This window comes from Phlebotomus papatasi, chromosome 1, assembly GCF_024763615.1.
Source record: "Phlebotomus papatasi isolate M1 chromosome 1, Ppap_2.1, whole genome shotgun sequence".
Classification (NCBI taxonomy): Eukaryota; Metazoa; Arthropoda; class Insecta; order Diptera; family Psychodidae; genus Phlebotomus; species Phlebotomus papatasi.
Window position 1 is genome coordinate 83,685,530 of NC_077222.1, and position 24,199 is coordinate 83,709,728.

The 24,199-nt window shown below is 41.3% G+C and overlaps 1 protein-coding gene across 2 annotated transcripts in view; it reads right to left on the reverse strand.

Moving 5' to 3' along the window:
• LOC129810416 (apoptosis-stimulating of p53 protein 2) overlaps window positions 1-23,610 on the reverse strand; it is a 188,766-nt gene extending 165,156 nt beyond the window's left edge. The window contains exons 1-2 of one of the 2 annotated variants that reach the window (XM_055860880.1): window positions 23,138-23,610; window positions 22,714-23,068 (exon numbers count right to left, since the gene is read on the reverse strand). The gene's annotated coding sequence lies outside the window, so the exon portion shown is untranslated. Of the gene's footprint in view, window positions 1-22,713 lie in introns of both variants that reach the window. The other variant, XM_055860879.1, reaches the window with a different exon arrangement.
• Window positions 23,611-24,199: the final 589 nt, after the last annotated feature.

Below are 24,199 nucleotides of genomic sequence, written 5' to 3' on the forward strand. Positions count from 1 at the left end.
TTGATAGCTACTGCTTCCAGTGATGTTCTTAACTGAATTTCTGAAAAGTAAAAACCATTTCTGATACAGATAGCTGCTCCACCCCAAGAGTTATGAAATTGGGGAAAGCTACTAACAATATTATATTGTCTTAAAGAAAGAGGTTTGGATAATTGATGATGTGTCTCTTGTAGGCAAATTATATCAGCATTAGTGTCTTTAGATAATCTTTCTAAATCATGGAAATTGTTGAAATACCCATTAATATTATATTGAATAATCATTTTTAAAATTTAGATTTGAAAACAAAATTAATTTAAACTCAAGAAGAATACAAGATAAGACTTAATGCAAGTTACAAGTCCGTAAGTGAACTCATGTCGAAATCGTCTTGCCCGTCTAGTGTAGCACTAGATTGGACAATCAGCTGACCGGTCTCACGTAGAGATCCAAAGGCGTTTTTACCGGCGCCTCCATAAGAGACACCAAGGGAGGAAGCCTCAGGAGAGACTTCCTTGGAGGTTGCCTGGGGAGAAGTATCATCCTGTGGGACAGGAGAAACCTCACCTGACAGGAACATTTCTGATGAAGGAGACACTGAAGACTCACGATCACTGAGGGCAGCTCCCCTCTTACCATTGTTGACGTTGAAGTGAAGATTTTCCTCGCTGTCATTGACGATGAGACGATCTTGAACGTTTGAGGCATGTCGTGGGTTTTGGGCAAGAGTCTCGCTGTAGGAAGCAGTTGTACGATGGGAAGAATTGTACATCTTCTTGGCCATAAAGTATGAAACCTTATGGCTCACTTTCAACTTCATGATATCAAATTCCCGTTTGAAAGTAGGACAAGAACGAGCCCAAACTGGGTGATCATCACCACAACTGGCACATTTGGCAGGAGCTTTGCAATCTCCATCATGGCTGGAATTAGCACAGCGGGGGCAAATTTGGCGCTTAGACTTACATTTTGATTGAATATGCCCATAAATTTGACATCCATTGCATCTGATAGGATTGGGGATGAATTCCCTCACCTTCAAGGGATAGTAGTAGGAATCAATCTTCTCCGGAACCTTCGGGGAGTTGAAAGTTAGCACAAAAGTGCCGGTATCTTTCTTCTGCTTCTTCCCATTCACTGTCACAGTCTTCTGGATTCTCTTCAGGTCACAAACATTGAACTCACGCAGCTCAGAAAGCAATTCCTTGTCTTCCATGTGAGTGTAATCATGGCAGGCGATGACACCTTTTGATGTATTCAGGGTACTATGCCAAGTGACTAGAACATCTTTTCCACCCAATTTTGTCAATTTCAGAAGCCTTTCTCCTTGAATAGCGCTGAAAATCTCAACAAGTAGCGTTCCGTTGGCCAAAGGTTGCATCTTTTTGACGTTTCCTCCACAAGCTGCTTTCATTTCTCTCTTCACTTTGAACACTGATATCGATTTAATCGAAACATTCTCTTCTACTGCTTTTACTACCAAGAATTTGGGCTCATTGCCCTCATCAGCTGATCCATAAGACACACAATTGTTTATTTTCCTTTTTTTACTTGTCGAAAGAGCGGGAAAATCACTTTCGTTAAGATTTGACAGCACTTCAAACCGATTGTTCGAAAGTCCACCTCTGTCGCTCATGGCGACACCGCCGCTCTGAGCGGCCATCTTAACAAACACTCACTTCTAGAAAATTGTTTTTTTTTTTTAAAGACGAATTTCACAAAAAATAACAATCCTGCACAGAAACCCACAAGCTTAAAAGTGACTATAGTCTTTAAACAGCAGACAGAACAGGTATTTGTCTTTAGAGATGCACTCTTTTAATGAAAAAATCACAGTAATACGCAGACCAAAAATCTTATATCCCACCGCATGGAGTCGCTCCTCTCTTTTTTGTTTTCTTCATTTATCTCCAGCACTTTTGTGTCTCTAAGATCATTAATTTGGCGCCAAATTACTCATTGCGGGCGTCTCATTGCGTGCCACATACAAACGTACGATAGTTTTCATGGTCACATTCGAGAATGCGTGAGTTATTTTTTTTTTTTTTGTTTTTGAGTTTTTCGGACCCCATCAAATGTGCCTCACGGCGTGATCGAAATCTCCCCTTTAGCTCGATTGCGTCCAAAAAAGATTGTGGCGCAACTCTTTTATAATGTGGATAATGTACCTGGAAAGTGGCGTCACGAGAATTCCAAAATTGGTTGCCGGCGACAAATTTGGTACTTTTCAGCAACATTGTAAAAATCAATGAGATCAACTTTTTTTTCCCCATTGGACTTTTTATCATTTTTCGTATTAAATGAAATATCGTGATTTTGGCAATGTATCCGTCAACCGAATCTGGTTTTACCAAGATTGATGCATTGCACAATTGTGAGATGAAAATTGAAATTCTTTTCCCAGAATTTCTCTTTCAAGGGACATACATTGTTGCCTCTCTGGATCGATCATAAGAAATTGAAACGCATTGACGTTAATTTATTTTGTATAGCCTGTTTTTTCTTTTAACCTCAAAATTCGTCACACAAATAACAATTTCCTCTTTAAAAACTCCAAATATGCACTTGGTTTAGTAATTATAGTGCGTGAAAAATGACTCTCACTTCCTTAATACCAGAACGGTGTTGTCGGTGTTGTATTTACTGAATTTTTGAGGTTGCGGCTATAGAATATTCAGAGCGCCATACAACATTCCATTGAAGAATTCTATAGCAAATACAGTTTGATATTCTCCCATCTGTAAAATCAAGAATTGCATTCACATAGGGAATTTGCGTGCCTCTTGGACCATCTGACTGAGACTTCAACACGGGGAAAAAAGATCGTCACCCCTGTCAATATATTTTTCGAAATGAGGCTGAGGCCATTTGGTGATCGTGCATCCCATCGCTGATCGTATGACTTGCTCTGGGAGTCTCTCTCTCCTGGGAAAACTACTCGCAAGACCTCAACGGAAATTGCAAGGCTGTACGCGAATTTATCTGCCGATCTACCATCGACAAGTTGTCTCTCTGGTATTCTTCTCTTTTGCAACGGATGTCTCGCTCTGTTTCCCACCCGGTCAATGGTAGTGAAGTTGAAATGGTGCAGTAAGGGTTTGCTGAATACATTTCGCCAGTTGCAATTGTTCGTTATTTTAAGAGGAAGATTAGGCAAATTTGCTCATTCCTTTCGGATCGTAGAAATTCTATGTTATCTGCCTGAAATTGAGTTTTTCCAGAGGATCGATTTGTAACCGACCTTGACTTAACCCTCGACCCCGACATCCCTTAAAAACAGTCAACAACTGACTATTAAATTCGAACACTCTGCAATTGTAACTCAAGTGCAACTGGAGAAGAGTGAATGCATTTGCCGTGCTGGAAACTCGATGCCCTGGACGAACCAGTTTATCAAATTTCATCTTCTTCTTTTTGTCACATTGCTGTGGAATTCAACTCTCCTTGATCATTCTTTTTGCTTCACACAATTTTGCACTCAAACGCACAATTTTATTCTTTTCTTCCATGCACCATCATCTCTTCACTTTAATGGTGAATTATGAACGAATTTGATCGTATGAAATTTCAAAATATTGCGACATACAACCTCGATTGCTGTCAAATTTAAATTTTCATTGTCTTTGCAAAGTATATAAAGTCATTGAATCCAGCATAGTATCATAATATATTAGCTTGACCATGAAATTTTCATGTTTCCACCAATTGAAGATCAAAAGAAATTTCACCAGAGAAATTTCATGGAAATTCCTTGAAATTTTCACGTTGTCTGTCTCACAATATATTTCAAATTACACGGTGCGACAAAATTTACCTTTTTGTGGGTGTCTTTGACGAGAGTGCCAAAACTTGTTAGAGGGTCATTTAAGGACCTCAAATCTGCAATCCGTTTGTCCGGGTCACCTCTAGATTTTTTTGAAAAAGCATATTTAGTTTTTTGATGTTTTATAAAATTCAAAAATTCATATCTCCGGTTCTAATTATCCGGTGGTAGTCACATAAAGCTAAACTGACGCGTAATTTCATCCTCTATAACTCTTGTGAACATATCAAGCATCTACGATGAAAATGAAGTATATTTTTTAAAGATTTTTTGAAAAAGGGCACCTAAAATGGTGCATTTTTCTGTGTTTTTTCCATCTTCTAGTAATTTTCCCACTTTAATAGAGCATTTATATGTCAAATAACTATGCCTAAAAGTTAGAGAATTTAATATTCTTTCATATCTTTTTGGTTTAAATTTTCTATCCTAATTCGTTTATTCACAATAATTTATTGAAAATAAAATGCATTATTATAAAAATAAAATCTCTTATTATATATAATTATTTGGTATCTTTGTCTAACCTACTGAAGAGCATTCTCTTTTGCACTCTCACTTACACATTTCATATAAAAAGAGGCGAAATGAAAAAAAGAGACGTATATAAAAATAAAGAGAGAAGAATAGTTTTCTGGCACTCATAACAGCTATTCTTCTCTCTCTATTTTTAAATACGTCTCTTTTTTTCACTGCACCTCTTTTTATATGAAATGTGTAAGTGAGAGTGCAAAAGAGAATGCTCTTCTGTAGGTTAGACAAAGATACCAAATAATTATATATAATAAGAGATTTTATTTTTATAATAATGCATTTTATTTTCAATAAATTATTGTGAATAAACGAATTAGGATAGAAAATTTAAACCAAAAAGATATGAAAGAATATTAAATTCTCTAACTTTTAGGCATAGTTATTTGACATATAAAATGTTCTATTAAAGTGGGAAAATTACTAGAAGATGGAAAAAACACAGAAAAATGCACCATTTTAGGTGCCCTTTTTCAAAAAATCTTTAAAAAATATACTTCATTTTCATCGTAGATGCTTGATATGTTCACAAGAGTTATAGAGGATGAAATTACGCGTCAGTTTAGCTTTATGTGACTACCACCGGATAATTAGAACCGGAGATATGAATTTTTGAATTTTATAAAACAGCAAAAAACAAAAAAATGCTTTTCCAAAAAAATTAGAGGTGACCCGGACAAACAGATTGCAGATTTGAGGTCCTTAAATGACCCTCTAACAAATTTTGGCACTCTCGTCAAAGACACCCACAACGTGTCGCACAGTGTTATCAATTCTCTAGTGCAAATTCCTCACTATTTTATTTTCTGTGATCTTGAATATGTTTGCCATGATCTTGTTAGTACATACTTTTCTCAATATACCATATAAGATCTATCGTTGTATCTTGGCTTTCAATTATCTCTCATGGAGGACAGAATTAAAATTATATACAATTATTTGATTAAATATTTGCAAGTTATCTTTTGAATCTTCAAACATTTTCCATACATGTTATTAATCATTGTTCCCACAGAATATTTTGTTCTAGTTATCTGATTAGCTCTTAAAATTGTAAGTACTCAAAACTTTCAAAATTACAAACACAAATGCGGAGTGACTGAAGTAATTTCACAGGACAAAAAAGGACACCATAGAAAGAAACTAAACATAGAACTGATTAAAGTATCAATCTTTGCAGCATTGCATTTAGAGCAAGTTTTACATAGACAGAGATTTATTTGACCTTAGAGCATTTTCTTAAGAGTTCATCCATATAGACAGTCTAAAGTACATTGGGAGCAAGCATATCTTTATACTGGTACTATTGGGAATTATACATATTGTGACGAGTGCTTATAATTCGCGCTCCATGCACTGTTAGCTGTAAGTTTTCGTCGTAGTTTTTCCCGCCTCTTTTCTGTTGCCTATCTTCCGGCGTTAAAGTTCCTCGGGCGCCAAATTAAATTCGACAGTTGGTAGCAGTGGCATGTCATCGTTGACACATCAAGGTGGTGGATTCACGTCAAAAATGGGCTTTATAAAGAGCTTAGGAATGGCCAGGGAGTAGAGTTTCCAGCGGGCCATCGAGGCAGCAAGAGTGGAAGACAGCCGCCAAAGATCCAGCAAGGTGGAACGTGCAAAGCGGAATCCAGGGCAGAAGGAGGGCGATACGTTACGAAGACGCTCTCCTCATCGCCACCACCAGCCCCGGAGGAGAAGAAGCAGAGAGAGGACCCCTAGCCGAGCAAGAACTCCACGTCTGGAGAGAAGCTCCCACCGGCGGAGCGGACACGTGGGGAATCGTCTCCCAAACAAAGTATCCGATCCAGTGTGGTGGTACCCACGAAAGCTGGTAGCGAGAGGCCCGATTATCCCCGGGAGTTATTTAAAACCCCAGTGGCGGTCCCGAAGAGAAGTAAACTGCCCGAGGAAGGAACGCCCAAAGAGTGGAAGCACTTTAAGGCCGAAAATTCCCTGCCGAAACTCGTCTCACCGTTACCTCCCACACCCGTGGTTGCCCAAGCAGAAGCTCCTCGGACTCCCGAGACGAAACCGCCGATTGTCGCTGCCCCACCACCACCGCCGGTGCTCTTCAGAAGGGAAGTGATTGGAAAGAGGGAGGGCACTCCGCCTCGCCACCGAATTCCAGTTCGTCAGGCCCCAGTCTCCCCTCCGCCGGCCAGAGCAGGTGAACACACTCCTCCCCGAATCTATCCGTCCCAAGGAATCGGAGGACAGAGCCAGCACGAGCAGGTTTATCCGCCAGCTCTGGAACGACGTTCCCCTTGGAGTAGGGCACTGTTCAGGGCGCACTACCTCGCCCTCAGATTGGCAATAGAGTGGGGATACCGACCAAGACCCCCTACGTGGCCCCGCTTCAGCGCAGCAGAGCTGGGACAGACTTCCCAGAGTTTCCGGGCTGTTCTAGAGGCCTTCCGGAACGTAACGTACCCCCCACAGGGAGAAGTGGATGCCTGGAGCCCTCCACGGTCCCGGCAACCGAAACCTGATTCTTCGGGACAACGGCAGTAAGGGCAAGAGAAGCAGAGAGGAGATGCAGGAGTAGAACAGAGAAGAAGTAGGGGAAAACTATCAGTAAAATAAAATCGTTAGTGAAATAAAAATTTATTGGTGAAGGGAAAGAGAGAATCTTTTACTGGGCCAGGGTGTTCTATTTTCAACGTCGGAGGATACGTCTTCTAGTGAGTCCATCTCCGGAACGTTACAGTGGTGTCAGAAGTGGGATACGGAGGATCTGGAACCACACAAAAGCATCCCGAGGATCCCCACAACACCCAATGATGGCCCATGACAAGATTTTGGACGACCTGAGGACCGCTCTTTTCCAGCGGATTGATGAGCTTCAGGTTTCTTTCCTGAGCGAGGTGCATGGAGAAATGCAGAGATTGAGAGATGAATCGTCGGGGCATAGTCGGCAGATTGAGGAGATCCTCCGCCGAATGAATTTGTCAGAAAATTCCGCCCATCTGCACGAAGGTGGACCCCCCACTACCCCGAGAAGAAATTTCCTCACTAATGAGTCGACTGTCGCCTATCCGGAAGGCACCGAAGACAATTTACCTAGAGACTCACACTCGAATAGCACCGAATCGGTGGCCGGTGACGCTCCTATGGGCTTGGGAGTGCTTTTCGGGAGAGCAGCCCGCGGAGAACAACCCAGGGAATCCGGTAAGCAATTTCCATTAGCCGGACCTATACCTACCAAACCCCCATTTCAAGTACCACCCGTGTCGAATGCTTCGACGGAGCATGACTGGAGGGGAATCCCGAGGTTTCCCGAGACCAGAGCGGTGGGAACAAGTGCCCCAGATGCACTGCCTGGATCGTTTCCACAGCCAATCTCATGTGGAGGGGAGACCTGGTCTTTCCCCGCGGCTTCGGGCACGTTCACAATGCTTGGGGACACATATGATGCTGCTACTGGTAGGCTCATAAGTCGATCTGGAAGGTTTCCACCGACCACAGAGGCCAGGAGTTCCGGCTGGATGCATCGGGAAGATTTGAGGACTATGCCTAGTGACTTCCCATTGTCCACCGCGACACGATTGCCTGCAAGAGAGGAACTTAACACAGTTCGCGAAAGGCAACGCTTCTGCCCTACCTCTGTCCTCAGCCCAATTGGGACAATCCCTGGAGCCTCAAATAATGCCACCAGAGATGTTTGGGTTCGTCCACCACTATTGACAGTGCCCAATAGTCGAGAAGCGGCGAATACGAACCACCATCGTGCAGCATTTTACAAACCCGAGATGCCCACAGCGATCAGTGGCGCCACATCACGTTCGGGAGAGACAGCGCGTTTTGAATCGGACAAAACCATATTTCGCCCGAAGATAGACAATTATAACGGCGAACAGCCGTTGGAGGAATATCTGGTTCAATTTGAAGTGATTGCCGCTGCATCACACTGGGACATGAGTCAACGGACTACCATGCTCGTGGCTGCCCTAAGAGGCCCAGCTCTTGGTGTTTTAAGCAGCCTAGAACCGGAGGATCGCTGTGTGTGGGAACGTGTAGTTTCCGCGCTTCAATTGCGCTTTGGACGAGAGCATCTACGGGAATTAGCGCATGTAGAGCTGAAGGCGCGACGCCAGCAACCGAAGGAGGGATTGGCTGCTTTCGCAGAAGCAGTGCGCAGACTGGTGCGTCGCGCATTCCCAGAATGCCCCTCCACGACGCATGATCGTATTGCCGTCCAGCAATTTGTCGATGGAATCTCCGATCTGGATGTACAGGATCTGGTGCGGTATGGACGTGCGCGCACTTTAGAACAAGCCGTTATTATGGCCCTAGAATGTGAGGCAAGTAGAAAAGCTACAAGGTCATTGCGTGCGCATGTGCGTGCGGTGGATGTTGAGCAGCCTTCAGCAAGTCCTAGACCTCCTATCGATAATAACACCCGGGGTCCTAGAAATTCAAATGGGAGAAATGATCGAAATGGGAGATATCGTTTCTCAGGAAATCGATATCACAACTTTAATAGGAGGAATAGCCGGCCTAGGTCACCTGGTCCTGCCTCCGAGAACCAGCCTTCACCGCCACAGGAAGAGGAAACTACCGTGCCTGCGAGAGTAGCAGGAGTTCAGTTCAATGAACGGGTTTCTTCTGAAAGGGTTCGTGGTACTGAGAGCCTAACTGTACCTGGAAGGGTCAATGGTGTGCGTTGCATGTGCACCATCGATACTGGCGCTAGTGCCACAATTATTAGCCGGAGTCTCAATGAAAAACTACCGAGCCCTGAGGAGTTACAAACTAGTTCCTTAACTTTGGCTCCAATAGGAGGTGCTCCACTACCAGTAATAGGTACCAGAGTAATTGGTCTCCAAATAGGAGAGAGGATTATTGAAATCCGAGTAATTGTGGCCGATATCACCTGCGAATGTCTCGTCGGGATGGACTTCTTGACCCATACTAGGGCAGTCATCGACTTCAGTAAGAAGTTGTTGACCCTTACACCACAGAACGAGATCGCTTCCGCCAGAAAAGTAGAAGTGCTGCGTCTTTTTGAAGACGTGGTGATTCCTCCACGAAGCGAAGCAATTATCCGCACAGGGGGAGTGGCCACAACATCTGATGGAGTTGTAGAGGAATTGGACTGGGATCTGGGAGTAGAGATCAAGGTTGCTCGAGCAGTCGTAACACCAAATGCAGATGAATTGCCGGTTCGGGTAGCAAATTTTACGGATCAACCAGTAACTCTTAAGGCTCGAACAGCTATAGCCCAGTGGCAGCCAATCGACGAGATAGTGAAGGATCCAGGTAAATCACCAGCTAAAACAGAAGGAGTGCCTGATCGAATCCCTGACTATCTGAAAAAATTAGTAGACGAGGCAACTGCGAGTATCCGAACGGAGACCGAGAAAGCGCAGGTTACAGCTCTATTGTGCGAGTACTCAGATGTGTTTGCAAGGAACTCTTCGGACTACGGTCGTACCACAATGGGACGACATGAAATAAATACTGGAGAGACGTCACCAATTAAGCAACCTGCGCGGAGAGTTCCACCTGCCCGAGCCGAAGAAATGAGCCGAATGGTGGATGAAATGCTGCAAAACGGTGTCATCGAATCATCTACAAGTCCCTGGTCATCTCCCGTGGTCCTTGTGAAAAAGAAGGACGGACAGTGGAGATTCTGCGTCGATTATAGAAAGCTAAACCAGGTGACGAAACGAGACAGCTTCCCACTTCCTCGCATCGACGATACTCTTGATGCGTTGCAAGGGGCGTCATGGTTTTCCACCATGGATCTCCAAAGTGGGTACTGGCAGATGGAGATGGATCCAAAAGACAAAGAGAAGACAGCATTCACCACCGGCCGTGGGCTCTATCATTTTAAGGTCATGCCTTTTGGTCTGACAAATGCTCCGGCCAGTTTTGAGAGGTTGATGACCGCCGTTTTTGGAGGACTTCCGTTTGATACATGCCTCGTATATTTGGACGATATCATCGTCAGCAGCAAAACCGTAAAAGAAGGAGTGGAGAAGTTGCGGATGGTGTTCGACAGATTAAGAGTGGCCAATTTGAAATTGTCGCCTAAGAAATGCTCGCTATTCAAAAAGGAAGTGGAGTTCTTAGGGCACGTGGTCAGCCAGGAAGGAATCCGAGCATCTCCAGGAAAATTGACGGCATTGTCCACATGGCCGATCCCTTACAATAAAAGGCAGGTACGACAGTTCCTAGGCTTCTGTTCGTACTACAGGAAGTTCGTGCCTGGATTCGCAAATGTAGCTCGGCCCCTGCATGACCTAACTGAGCAAAATAGGACCTTCCGGTGGACTCAAGCATGTCAGGAGGCATTCGAGCATCTTAAGAAGGCGCTATTGACGAGTCCAGTATTGGCGTACCCAGACATGGATGGACCGTTCGTGTTAGACTGCGACGCGAGTGCGGCCGGAGTGGGCGCCGTACTTCACCAACACCAAGATGGAGAGGAAAAGGTGGTGGCCTACTACAGCCAAGCTCTATCTAGGCCTGAAAGAAATTACTGCACCACCAGACGGGAATTGTTGGCAGTCGTAAAGGCGGTGGCTCATTTCCATCACTGGCTATATGGACGTCGCTTTACTATACGCACCGACCACGCCAGCTTACAGTGGATAATGGGCATTAAAAACCCTGAAGGCCAGGTAGCTAGATGGCTCGAACGACTAGGCCAATATGACTTTCAGATTCAACATAGACCCGGAAAACTGCACGCTAACGCAGATATGCTCTCTCGACGTCCATGCTATGAGGAAGACTGCACTCATTGCGACAGAGTAGAAGCGAAAAACGTGGTACGAGAACAGGTGGCTGCTGTGCGAGTAGTATCAGATGACCGAGACCGGTTAATCAAGGAGCAGAAAGAAGATTCAATCTTGAAGGAGGTTCGGGCATGGGTTGAAGCTGGCGAGAAACCCCCATGGGAACAAGTGGCGGCATCACCTGATCAATGCAGAGCATATTGGGGCATATTTTCATCCTTGGCATTGGAGAACGATGTCCTCGTTTATTGCTGGGAAAAGAATTTGCCGGGACAAGCTGAAAAGCGACCAGTACTCCCAGAGGCAATGGTGCCTATCATTTTGAAGGAGTTGCACGGAGGATCTACAGGCGGTCATTTTGGCATTACGAAAACTCTGAGGAAATTCAGGGAAAGATTTTACTTTCCAACCAGCCGAAAAGCTGTGACCTCGTATTGCCATACATGTGACATCTGCGCTGCGAAGATGGGACCTCCAAGGATTACCAGAGGACGCCTTCATCCGATGCCGTCCGGGAGCCCTGGCGATCGTTGGGCAATGGATATCCTAGGACCATTGCCCCGAACTCCTAGAGGTAACAAGTATGTGCTAGTAGTCATGGACTACTTCACGAAGTGGCCCGAGCTCCTGGCAATTCCAGATCAGTCGACCGTGACGGTAGCAGATGCCTTGGTGGACCAGGTCGTCACAAGATTTGGAGTCCCGTGCGAAATTCACTCCGATCAGGGGCGTAATTTTGAATCGGAAGTGATGGCGGAAGTGTTCAAAATCTTAGGAACCGCGCACACGCGCACCACCCCTCTTCGACCCCAGTCCGATGGAATGGTGGAGAGGGCGAATCGCACCATACTCCAATTCTTATCGAAATTTGTAGACGATAATCAAGATGACTGGGATCGCATGTTGCCGATGTTTGGCATGGCCTATAGAAGTGCGGTGCATGAGGCTTCTGGATTCACACCCGCCATGATGACTTTAGGACACGAGATTAGATTGCCAGTGGATCTCAAATTTGGTAGACCCATGGAGCAGGAAGAGCCCCACGAATACGTTGAAAATTTAAGAAGAAGAATGGACTTAGTTCACCAAGAGGCCCGAAGGAAACTTTGCTTAGCTGCTGAGACTATGAAGACTCGCTACGATCGCAACGCGAGACCCCGAGAATTCCGCGGACACGACAGAGTCTGGCTCTACAATCCTCGCAGGAGAAAAGGACGTTCTCCAAAATTGCAAAGTAATTGGGAAGGCCCATACAGGGTAGTGGAGCGCATCAACGATGTCGTGTACAGGATTCAGTTGGGAAGAAAACGCCCTAAAATCGTGCATGTCGATCGCTTAGCCCCTTATAGGGGAGAAGTTGTTGATCGGGGCGATCAACAATAGGTGGGGGAGAGTGTGACGAGTGCTTATAATTCGCGCTCCATGCACTGTTAGCTGTAAGTTTTCGTCGTAGTTTTTCCCGCCTCTTTTCTGTTGCCTATCTTCCGGCGTTAAAGTTCCTCGGGCGCCAAATTAAATTCGACAGTTGGTAGCAGTGGCATGTCATCGTTGACACATCAAGGTGGCGGATTCACGTCAAAAATGGGCTTTATAAAGAGCTTAGGAATGGCCAGGGAGTAGAGTTTCCAGCGGGCCATCGAGGCAGCAAGAGTGGAAGACAGCCGCCAAAGATCCAGCAAGGTGGAACGTGCAAAGCGGAATCCAGGGCAGAAGGAGGGCGATACGTTACGAAGACGCTCTCCTCATCGCCACCACCAGCCCCGGAGGAGAAGAAGCAGAGAGAGGACCCCTAGCCGAGCAAGAACTCCACGTCTGGAGAGAAGCTCCCACCGGCGGAGCGGACACGTGGGGAATCGTCTCCCAAACAAAGTATCCGATCCAGTGTGGTGGTACCCACGAAAGCTGGTAGCGAGAGGCCCGATTATCCCCGGGAGTTATTTAAAACCCCAGTGGCGGTCCCGAAGAGAAGTAAACTGCCCGAGGAAGGAACGCCCAAAGAGTGGAAGCACTTTAAGGCCGAAAATTCCCTGCCGAAACTCGTCTCACCGTTACCTCCCACACCCGTGGTTGCCCAAGCAGAAGCTCCTCGGACTCCCGAGACGAAACCGCCGATTGTCGCTGCCCCACCACCACCGCCGGTGCTCTTCAGAAGGGAAGTGATTGGAAAGAGGGAGGGCACTCCGCCTCGCCACCGAATTCCAGTTCGTCAGGCCCCAGTCTCCCCTCCGCCGGCCAGAGCAGGTGAACACACTCCTCCCCGAATCTATCCGTCCCAAGGAATCGGAGGACAGAGCCAGCACGAGCAGGTTTATCCGCCAGCTCTGGAACGACGTTCCCCTTGGAGTAGGGCACTGTTCAGGGCGCACTACCTCGCCCTCAGATTGGCCATAGAGTGGGGATACCGACCAAGACCCCCTACGTGGCCCCGCTTCAGCGCAGCAGAGCTGGGACAGACTTCCCAGAGTTTCCGGGCTGTTCTAGAGGCCTTCCGGAACGTAACGTACCCCCCACAGGGAGAAGTGGATGCCTGGAGCCCTCCACGGTCCCGGCAACCGAAACCTGATTCTTCGGGACAACGGCAGTAAGGGCAAGAGAAGCAGAGAGGAGATGCAGGAGTAGAACAGAGAAGAAGTAGGGGAAAACTATCAGTAAAATAAAATCGTTAGTGAAATAAAAATTTATTGGTGAAGGGAAAGAGAGAATCTTTTACTGGGCCAGGGTGTTCTATTTTCAACGTCGGAGGATACGTCTTCTAGTGAGTCCATCTCCGGAACGTTACAATATACATCTATGAACATGGAAAACCCCTCGAGTTTGCAACAAAAATTGATGAAAAATTAACTGAATGTGTAGACAAGATCGTTCAGTAATTTTTCACTTCAACCCCCATTGGCATTTGGTGTCCTCAAGCACAATTTCAAGTTTTACCCGGTTCTGCCCATGAAAAATCTCTTCAACTAATTAGAATGTTCCCCAAGACTCATCCAATTGTCCCTTCGTTCTGCTCCACACTTCTCACATCTTCAATTGGAATTATTTTCTACTCTGCAATTGATTTGAATTTTACCTTCTTGAGTCATTCCATCGTACATTGTAACTCTCATTCTTTGGTTGCTTGTGTATACGTTTTTGCTCCCAATACCACTGTAAAAATCGATAAAAGTCCACCAACTGGTTCAGTTTACATAATTAGTTTGACACACGAGAATTATTTAGACGCCGTGTTCGCGAGGAGGGAAAAAATCAATCAATCCATGTCTTTTCCATCTCCTCCACTTCTTACCATATCTCGTTTTCTCACCAATTCACATTATTTCCAGCAAAAAAAAAAAACTTTGATTTTAAACTTGCGTGATTATCGAGATCTTTAGAATAAAAACCTTTAGTTTATATATAGTCATCTTATCAGACAAGCAATTTTATTGTTAACATGATCCAATTTTCGTATCATTAAATTTTAAAATAAAATAAATTTAATTAAAAAAAACCCACGCCAAGGTCTAAAATAATCTTACTAATTTTGTTTTTCAGCAAAAAAAAAGATCGTTTTCCCACGAAAAAGAAGCACAAGTCCAGACTTCAAAGAGATCTTTCCTTGGATAGCACAGCAATTAATTCAATTTTATCAACAAGCACTTAGGAAATTGGAATAATTCATATATAAGTGTAGACAAGACTGTAGATGTTTTAGATGAAAATTTCAAACATTTCCCCTTTTACAGGTTGTTGTTAAGGTGTTGAAGAAGCAAGGGTATTCATGATTGATATCAACTTCAAGATAATTGCAAAAGTTTAACATCCTGAGGAGACTCTTGATAGGTACACCTAACCTGTATGCCTTTTTCTAAACATGATTTCTTCAAGACAAATATATTTAAAGGTGCAAATTTAATTTTTTTAACATAGAAACTCTGCAAGTTTAAACAGTTTTAAATTTTAATTTAGAAATTCAAAATTATCTTTAATCTTCCCCGATCTATATTTAAAACTAGCTAATATCGTAAGTACGATCTTAACTAAATTAAGATCTTAAAAGGACCGGCGTTACAGCAATTGTCTTGGAAATTTTGGAAGATGGCATAATTAAATTAATTTTCCTTTATTTTTACTGGACAGTAAAAAAGTTCACCGAAGTGAATTCTTAAAGGATCATGACCCAAATGGATGTTTTTCATCAAAACACTTTGCTTAAAAGAAACCTTCCTTGAAGTATAGGGGAATATTGGCATGGTTCGCACAGAGTGAACCTTCAAACAACGCGAATTTCCTCTGTGTTTGCAAAGAGCTAGTTCGTCATTTCTTAGCTATGAGATAGATCATTATTAGGCTTATGAAACGAGATGAAAAATGGTAGGTTAGCTCTTTGCAAACAAAGAGAAAATTCGCATCGTTTGAAGCTTCACTCTGTGCGAACCATGCCTACATTCCCCAACTCAGTAACTCGAATAAAAAGGGGGACAAAGCGTCCCATGCTTTACGGAATGCTCAAACTTGTGACTTATACGCTATATCTCAAAACTACTTTCATATCATACTGTTTATCGGTTCACAATCGATTTATTGAACCGATTGGATCCTTTAAAAGATTGCATAATATGCCTCAAGAATAATATAATTAATTTTCTGATAAATATTACTTATCGGTTATGGACCGGATTATTACCGGTTCATAACTGATTGGAATCGGTTCAGGCTTATCAGGGATTCTATGACATGATAAGCATGATAACATTCCGGTGAAAAAATATGCTCTCTAGAGTCATTTTAACCTTTTACTTTGAAAGCCCGTTATTAGAAACGATTCAATAGTATTTTCGTATATACAGAAATGTCTGCCTAGGGTAAGATGATGTAATTCGGAATCATGTCTATTTTAAAATTTTGAGATTTTCTCACTGTTTTGGATGGTAAAGAGAAAGAGAAAGCCACGAAAAAGTACAAAACTTTACATCCGAGAGTACTTTTTCGTGGTTTTTTCTTTTTGCCATCTAAAACTGTTAGGAAATCTCAAAGTTCCAAATTAGACCTGATTCCAAATCACCCTATGTTACCCTAGGTAATCTCTAAAACATATTCAAAAATTTAAAAATTATCGCATGACACGTTTTTAAGCAATCACGGAGAGGTTCTCCGAAGGACCAATGTCTCTATCTCTAACCGTTTGCAGACATACAGATGAACGGAAGGACAGGCAAACAGCGTGGCATCATTTCCCATAAATCGTCTGAAACGCAAAGATATGTTGAGAAAAGTGGTCCCCAGTAGGTGGAAAGTAGAATTTTTTGGGAGTGAAAAAAACGAGTGATTATTTTTATATTACTGCTCTCTCTGTGTAGTTCGAGCAGCAAAATTGTACAAAAATTTGACCGAAATATCTAAATATACACTAGGTGTATTTACATAGTCTTACAAGAATTTCTGATAGAGCTAATGAGGAAGTTACGTCAATTGCTAATCCAAGCAACAATTTGTCACCTCAAAAACTGTTGAATCGTACAATTTTTTTTTAAATCCTGGATATGTTAAAGAGATTGAGATTTAAACAGATAACATTTACTAATGACCATTTTGCTATCTTTACTAGTGATATTCAAGATCAAATGTTAATTATGTAATGTGGAGAGTGCGACATAGGGGAAACTGGGACGCCACCAAACACTGATTTTTATATCTAATCTACTTGGACTACGGACGATCATTTCTACGGCTCCATTCCATATTATGCTATGTCTTGTTCTTGGGACCAAGATCTACAACTGCTGAAAATTTGATGGTCATCCGACGACGTTCGGGTAACGAGATATTCAATTTATTCGAAAAAAAAATTTACACAGGCAGCATAGGAAATCGCCAACTTCAAATATGGTTCTCCTGAAAAGTTGTCATTCTGAGATAGCATAGTATGGAATGGAACCGTCGATTTCTTCAGTGGACAAGTTCAAATCTAATACGTAATTTAAAAATCAGTGTTTTGGCACCCGAGCTCGATGGTGTCCCAGTTTACACTATTATTCAAATTGTTAACCCTTGTCTACGGGTTCAGCTAAGCAATCCTTTGTTATGCGTAGCATTGGTAGCAATAGCGCTTACAAAAATAAACTGGGATCCACATCACATGTCTGCGAATCCCAGATAAGTTTAAATCCAGTTCTAGTTGTTTACAAACCGTTAAAATAAAAAGCGCATTGAACAATAATTTCTACCAAAATTGGATTTATGTGAAAGGGTTTTGAGATCAATTACATGACTTCTACGCTGTTTTAGACAGATATTAAGATAAAAGATAATTTCTAAATGGGTTCAAATTTGTTGTAAACTGATATAAAGTCTTAGGCAAACATATAAATGCGAAATTAAATTGATAAGTTTAAACCCGATTTCCCAATTGTCAAAGAACTATAAAAATAAATTCTTGTATTTATCCGAGTTTTGAATTCAATCAAATGACTTGCTCTATTTATTTTTTTTTAATAATTTCTAATTCTTTTTAAAATGGTTGGTGAAGCGATAACAGCTTTAGTCATCCAAACAAATAATGCGAAACCCATTTTCACTCCATGATGACACTTAATTTACTAATTCGAATATTCTACAAAGTCTTTTTAACTATGCTACCTAAATCATACTAATGCTATAGTTCTATTACAGCAAGAAGACAAATTCTAGTTACATCCAATAATAGCTTCCCTTTAGAAAATGTTAAGAAGTTGCAAAATGTATAATAGCCTAAAGAAACCACTTGCAGTCACTCGACTATCGCTTTTGTATAGATACACCAGCACAATGTATAAAAGATACAGCAATGATAAGATAAGATCACCTACAATGTTGGTAAATATAGGAAAAATTGTCTTGATCCCTCTTTCTTATTAACCAGCAATATGTTCTCCTCTTTTAACCAAAGGTGCTCCGCATTCTCGCGATCTACGGCAATTTTTATAATGTTAAATATGCTATGTGTACGACTGGTATTTTATTAAGCGATAAAAATGCCACGATAGTTTCCACATTCCTCCGGATGCCACCAAACCAATATATGTGTGAGCTAAAGTGAAAAATGCTTGGAGGATCTTGGTGAATGATCCACTGGAAGGAGAGAGGGCAAAGGAGAAGGAAACTGACAATTCCAGTGAGCCATAAGGAAAAATCAGCAATTGATTTCTTACTTCGAATGAACATTATCAATTGGTTGGCAATTAATGAAGATATTTCACGGTTATTTGTATAATTCCTCGCGATCGAACTAACGGACGCAAGTTGTACCTTTTTGAAATATACTACTTGGCAAAGCTTGGAAAAATAGAACAAAATATACGCAAGTGTGTGAGAGAGATTCAAAGTGTTTATTAAGTTGGTCACATCATCGTCATCATCATCAAGCATCGCGATCGTCTGAGTTGTTTTGCCATCTCGTTGCCACAGCTTCTGATGGCTCCAGCATGGCTTTTTCTTATAAGTCGCGTTCTTGCATTCGTCTCAATTCCTTGTTCTCAATCACCACGATCATCTTGATTTATTAGTATACTTAGTTATATGGTCTTAAATAAATTCACACAACCATCGTTATCTCTATCGTCGTTTATACAATTTCGACCAAAAAAAAATTATTTTCCTCTCTAAAGCAATATTTTCAGTCAATGTCTATTGAAATTCCTCACCGTGCAAACAATTATATCTTATTGCACACCAACATGAAGGTATTTTTCACCACGGAATACAAAAAAAAATGAAGACGAAAAGATCACAAAGGATCTATAAAGCGATATGCATTTAAAAAAAAAATCTGTATACAAAAAGCCAAATTGATATAGCATTGTTTTGAATGAGATAAGTGTATTTGCGATTTTGCTTCAACCTCAAGAGAACAATCCACCCTTTCAATTATCTCAAACAATAAAATCATAATTATCTATCTGTGTACAAAAGATACAAAAAAGACACACGTCAACGCATCTTTTTTTTTTAATAAAAATAATACTTGAAAAACTTTCAGCAAAGTAATTTGACTATACCATTAGCAAATTATTTTTAACTCGAAATTTAATAAAACTAAGGTAATTTTATTATTTTTCAAACTTCATACAGAGAACAATGGATATAACGGATGTAATTTCAGTTTTCTGATACCTCTAAATTTCCACCTTCCAGACCAGATGGATTTCGAATAATTATGTTCATCATCCGTTCATCTGCCCGTTAATACATCGTTAAACGGGTAGAGATAAGGACTTAGGCGTTATAAGTTGACCTTTGAAGTATTAACATTACTTTAACTTTCCACCTCCCTCACCACCGCTTAAAAGAAAATTTTTTTCAATACTTTTAAAACGAAACGAGTGCACTCTTCAGTTTTCGAAAAATATATTTAAAAAGGATAGAAAACAGTCAGAACTAAAAATAAAGACAAAATGTCCTAAAATGTTATATTTGGACTAGCGTTGGTAAATTTCATAAAATTTCATGAATTTCCGTCTAAAGTGGATGGCGACTGCTGTGAAATTTCTGAAATTTTACCACCTCTAATTTCGACACATAATACAAAAATAAATTAACATCGCAAAAAGCAGTTGTGTAAGGTAAACTACCCTCCAGTCTGTATAGGTTCTTCAGTAGGGGAATTCTGCAACAATATAACAATGTCATATAACAAATTGAAAAATCTTTGGTAGATTCGGAAAAAATAGTCGAAAATCAGATTCATATCAGTTACTTAGAGCTTCATAGAGCTTCTTCCAATAGTCATTCAATGCTCACTGGTATTTAATAATGCCCTACTCCCAAATTTATCACGAAGTTTTGTCATATGACATCATATCGTTACAGAATTCCCCTAGAGGTCCTCACCGAAGACTGAGGACAGTCACATAACAGTAAGAGTCCCAAAGCAATCTTTCAGCACCCATAAGGATAGTAGAGGTTTGGCGTTTCAAAGGAATAAGGGGTCAGGACAGGATTGGTGGGTTATACGGGTTTCAGACCTAAGGATTAACTGTTATAATTTCTTATCAGTCAAGATATTTTGGAAAATTTAACTCAGGATTAGATTATCAAAGACAAATGACCTATTAGATTCTGAAATAGCAATAAAAATAGTTGCCATTTACGATTCTGAGACCTACGGGAACTGGGCTAAACCTCTAGTCTGAAGACCGTTTTACGGCCGTTGACTGTGTTGACATGTATCAAATAGGCTGCACGCTCCACAAATAGTTCATTTAAACACAAAAATAGGGCTATTCCTCTTATAATTGTTTTAAAAAATGAACGCAAAACGAGAAACAGAAAAAAAGATGAAAGGCAAAAATTCTACATGAAGAATTTTTAAGAAACATTGCTTCTATAATCCAATCTATGAAAGAAATTACGGATAGCACCCACTAAAATACGGCTACCATTCAAAAAAGAATTAAACAAAGTGACGCTCCTTACGAAAAGCAACCGATAAAGGCAATCAGTCACCTTGAACTTTAACTCTTTCGCGTCATTAGGGTCATATATGACCCGGGGAAAAAACAATTTCTTTTGACTATTTACATTAATTGAAATCTATCGGTTTGTGCACGACATCATAATAGAAGGATGTAAGATTCTTGGCTAATTTTCTCAAGACTCCAGGTATTCAGGAAAAGAAAATATTTGAGATCAAAAATCACTAATTTCGAACTTTGTGAAATGACTTTTCTTTTTCAAAATTTTTTATATTCATTTATTTTTTTCAGCAAAAAGTTCTTTAGAAATACAAAATAGAATATCCAAAGATTGTATATTGCATATTTTGATATAATAAATTACTCTCAATTTTCCAGAAAAGCGTGTAGAATTTTCCGGGTCATATATGACCCTATGGTCCCCAAGGGTAACAGTGTTTTCGTCCCAAACCTGCAGCGAAATGTAGTTGGGACATTGTTTTTCTTTGTGAAATGCAGGTGGGACATCTTGCTCCTGGACATTTCATCTTATATCTGATGAATTATAACATATTTTGCAATATTTTAGAGTATTCTGCAAGCGTCTCATAATGTGCAATTGTATTGTGTGTGAATAAATATGTGGATAAGTTTATTTTTGCCAAATACCACTCAAAATATTGTGACAGTGACTGTTCAAGGGATTACCAGGAAGATTCCTTGAACACCAGGACTACAGTGTTCATTAAGACAATCCAGTTTGCCATAGTTTTGGCCAAATTAATAACTTCAAGCAAAAAAAACTCTTAAAAAACCCGTGATATAGATTTTGAAAATGGTAAATACACTTCCCTTGAGGACAACAGGGTCATATATGACCCGGGGTTTTTCCGAGTTTTCACGAAATGGAAAATTTTTTTCCTCTCTGAACTATTATATTTGATCATAAAGCATTAGGAAAAACTCAATTTTGCATGAATTCATCTGCTGAATAAAAGTGGGACGCGAAAGAGTTAAGCAGTATGACAAAGATTTTAATTCCTTTCATTCCTTTTAACATTGTCTCAAAGACAACATTAGGCAACTGTAGAGGGTGTATTTATTAATCAATAAAAAAAGTAAGGACTCATTTCAAAGGTTTTGGAAACACAAATCCTAATTTAAAACTCATGTATTTTCAATGGGAATATTTCAGTCGCTCAGAGCAAAAGTGGGGCACTTTTGAAATTGGAATTTTTCACATATTTTTAAGTGGAACTGACCTATATCATAATGTAATTTAGCTTCTCAATCTGTCTGTGCAGCTAAATTATATGACGATAAGGCAGTCTTATTTAAAAATGAGTGAAAATCCAAATTTCAAAGGTGTCCCACTTTCAAAGGTGCCCCATTTCCCCCTACGATAGCTCCTTTTGCTCTGATCGCCTCTTTGTCGTTTTAAATCACATCTGAACCGGTAAATATAGAAGAAATTATTAAATGAAAAAGAACTTTATGAAAAGATTGTTTGATTATTTTCCATTTCAAACTTTCGTCAACGAAAAAGTTAATGTGGAAACACTTTTCAGGATATACCATCAAAGTCAGGAATTCGAGCATTCGGCAAATGCTGAAACGCTTTGTCACCCAATTTTGTTTGGGGAAAACTGAATGTTTCACATTGATAGACCTTCTTTTTAGCGATAAAACTCTGAAAATCTCTTCAATTACCAACCATGATAAGCAAAACAAAATACCCTAAGAATCTTCTTTGGCATAATACGCATGACCGATAATTTTCCGAATTTTATAAAATTATCTGGCGTCTCTTATAGAGTGACTCAATTCATGACTAAAACGGTGACCTTCAAGAAACCTGAAACATTTTTCACGCATTAATTGCCATGATCGTGGAAATGTCACGAAGACTTGGACATAGGGGATTGCTTTACCTGAGCGACCTGAGCCGTGTGATCTTCCACCTTCTCGGCGTAGTCTTCAGAGAAGTCACCGAGAGAGTGAGAATATCAGGGGGAAGCAGAATGAGGTGAAGAAATCACGACACAAGAGCGGACGAGGTGAAAACAGAAAGAGAGGGAGAAGATCACTGTGAGAGATCGCAACGAGAGCAGTGTGCGCAATTGTTTGCACTTTTTGAATATAACCAACGACTTTTGCCTCCCCAAACTTGTTCTCCACATACGGAGACAGAGATGGAAGATGGGAAATTGGTGAGAAATGTTTTTCTTACCTCTTCTCAGATGCTGTGTTGTTCTCTCTTTTTTTTTAATGCTGTACCTTCTCTCACCGATGGAGCTGTGTGTGTTCTTCTAAATCCGTAAATTCTCGGTCTGGCGATCAACTCAAGTATCGCCGTCTCGTTTCTCCGTAATCCAATATTGTTTAATTCAAGAGGAAGAAAAAACCTCTGCTTGATACAAAACTTCAGCTTTTCACTCGAAAAATGCTCTTTTTCGCGCACACCAACACCAACAAACACAAGATCACACACTGTTAATAGCCCTGGAGAAAACTCCACTTAGCTTTTATTAGAGAATTCCTGTTAATTCTTGCGGGAAAATCTCATATGTTAAACCTGGAAACACCTGAAATTTGGCGGTAATTCTTTATGGTTGCGGCAAAAAAAAAATCAGGCCACACAGGGCTTAACTCACAGTGGCAAGGAGGACAAGAATTTCGTGGAGAGAGAGCACTTAGAATGGGGAGTCAAAACGCTCCAGCGATTCGGGGAGCATTCACCGTCTCAGGTATTTCTGATTCGATGACGTTTTAAGAAGCCTCTCACACTGAACTCCGCGAATCAACACACAACAAATCGATTAATCACATTTGCACACACGCGAACTCAACTCAAATTCCGTCAACACACTTTTCCTGCCTCTTGACAGTAAAATTACCAATTTTCACGTAGTTTTCCACACAAAAAACATCACCTCAGTGATGGAAACACTCACGGTTCGGATTGGTGATTAGTTAACACACAAAGTCCCAAATATTTCACTGAGAAAGTCAATTGCACAGCTTTTTCTCGCGCACAACAAACCGTTACGACGGAGTTCGACTTGGCTGTGCTGACTCCGTGTTCAGTTGGATGGAAGCTAAGAGCGACGCGCATTCTACTCTTGCGCATGGCAGCCATTTCGCGCCAGTGGTGGGGAAGTCTTCCAGGTGTGGAGTAAGAGACCAACCTGAAAAATTCCACAAGAAGTACACAAACACTGCCGTGCACAAAGGTAGATTCACCGCACGTTCTTCTGTTCGCTCACAAAACATGAATTGTTAACGCTACGCTTGCTAACATCAAAACCTAAAGTATTATACACTAGGCCACCTGAATTTGATATAAGAATTAAATAAATTGAATATTGGGTGTCCCCTCTAAACCCTTTACAGACTCCGTTCGGGCAATGAAGAAAATGAAAAATTTTAAGAAATAACAATACAATGTGGGTAGATTTGATGAACCCCGAACAAGTACTCCAGAAAGATATCTCATAGTATAACAGAATATGGGACACTCAATGGGCCAAGTGGTCGCTCTATGATGCAAGTGTCCCGGGTTCGAATCCCCTTTATATCACCAGGAATTTTTCTGGCGTTAAAGGTGTTCGGATTGCATCCAGTGAGCTCACTGCACTTGATTCCACGGACATGGGACTGACAACCTCATCCCGTACAAGAAAAAATAATAATGCATGTCTAGAAATCCCCTTGCG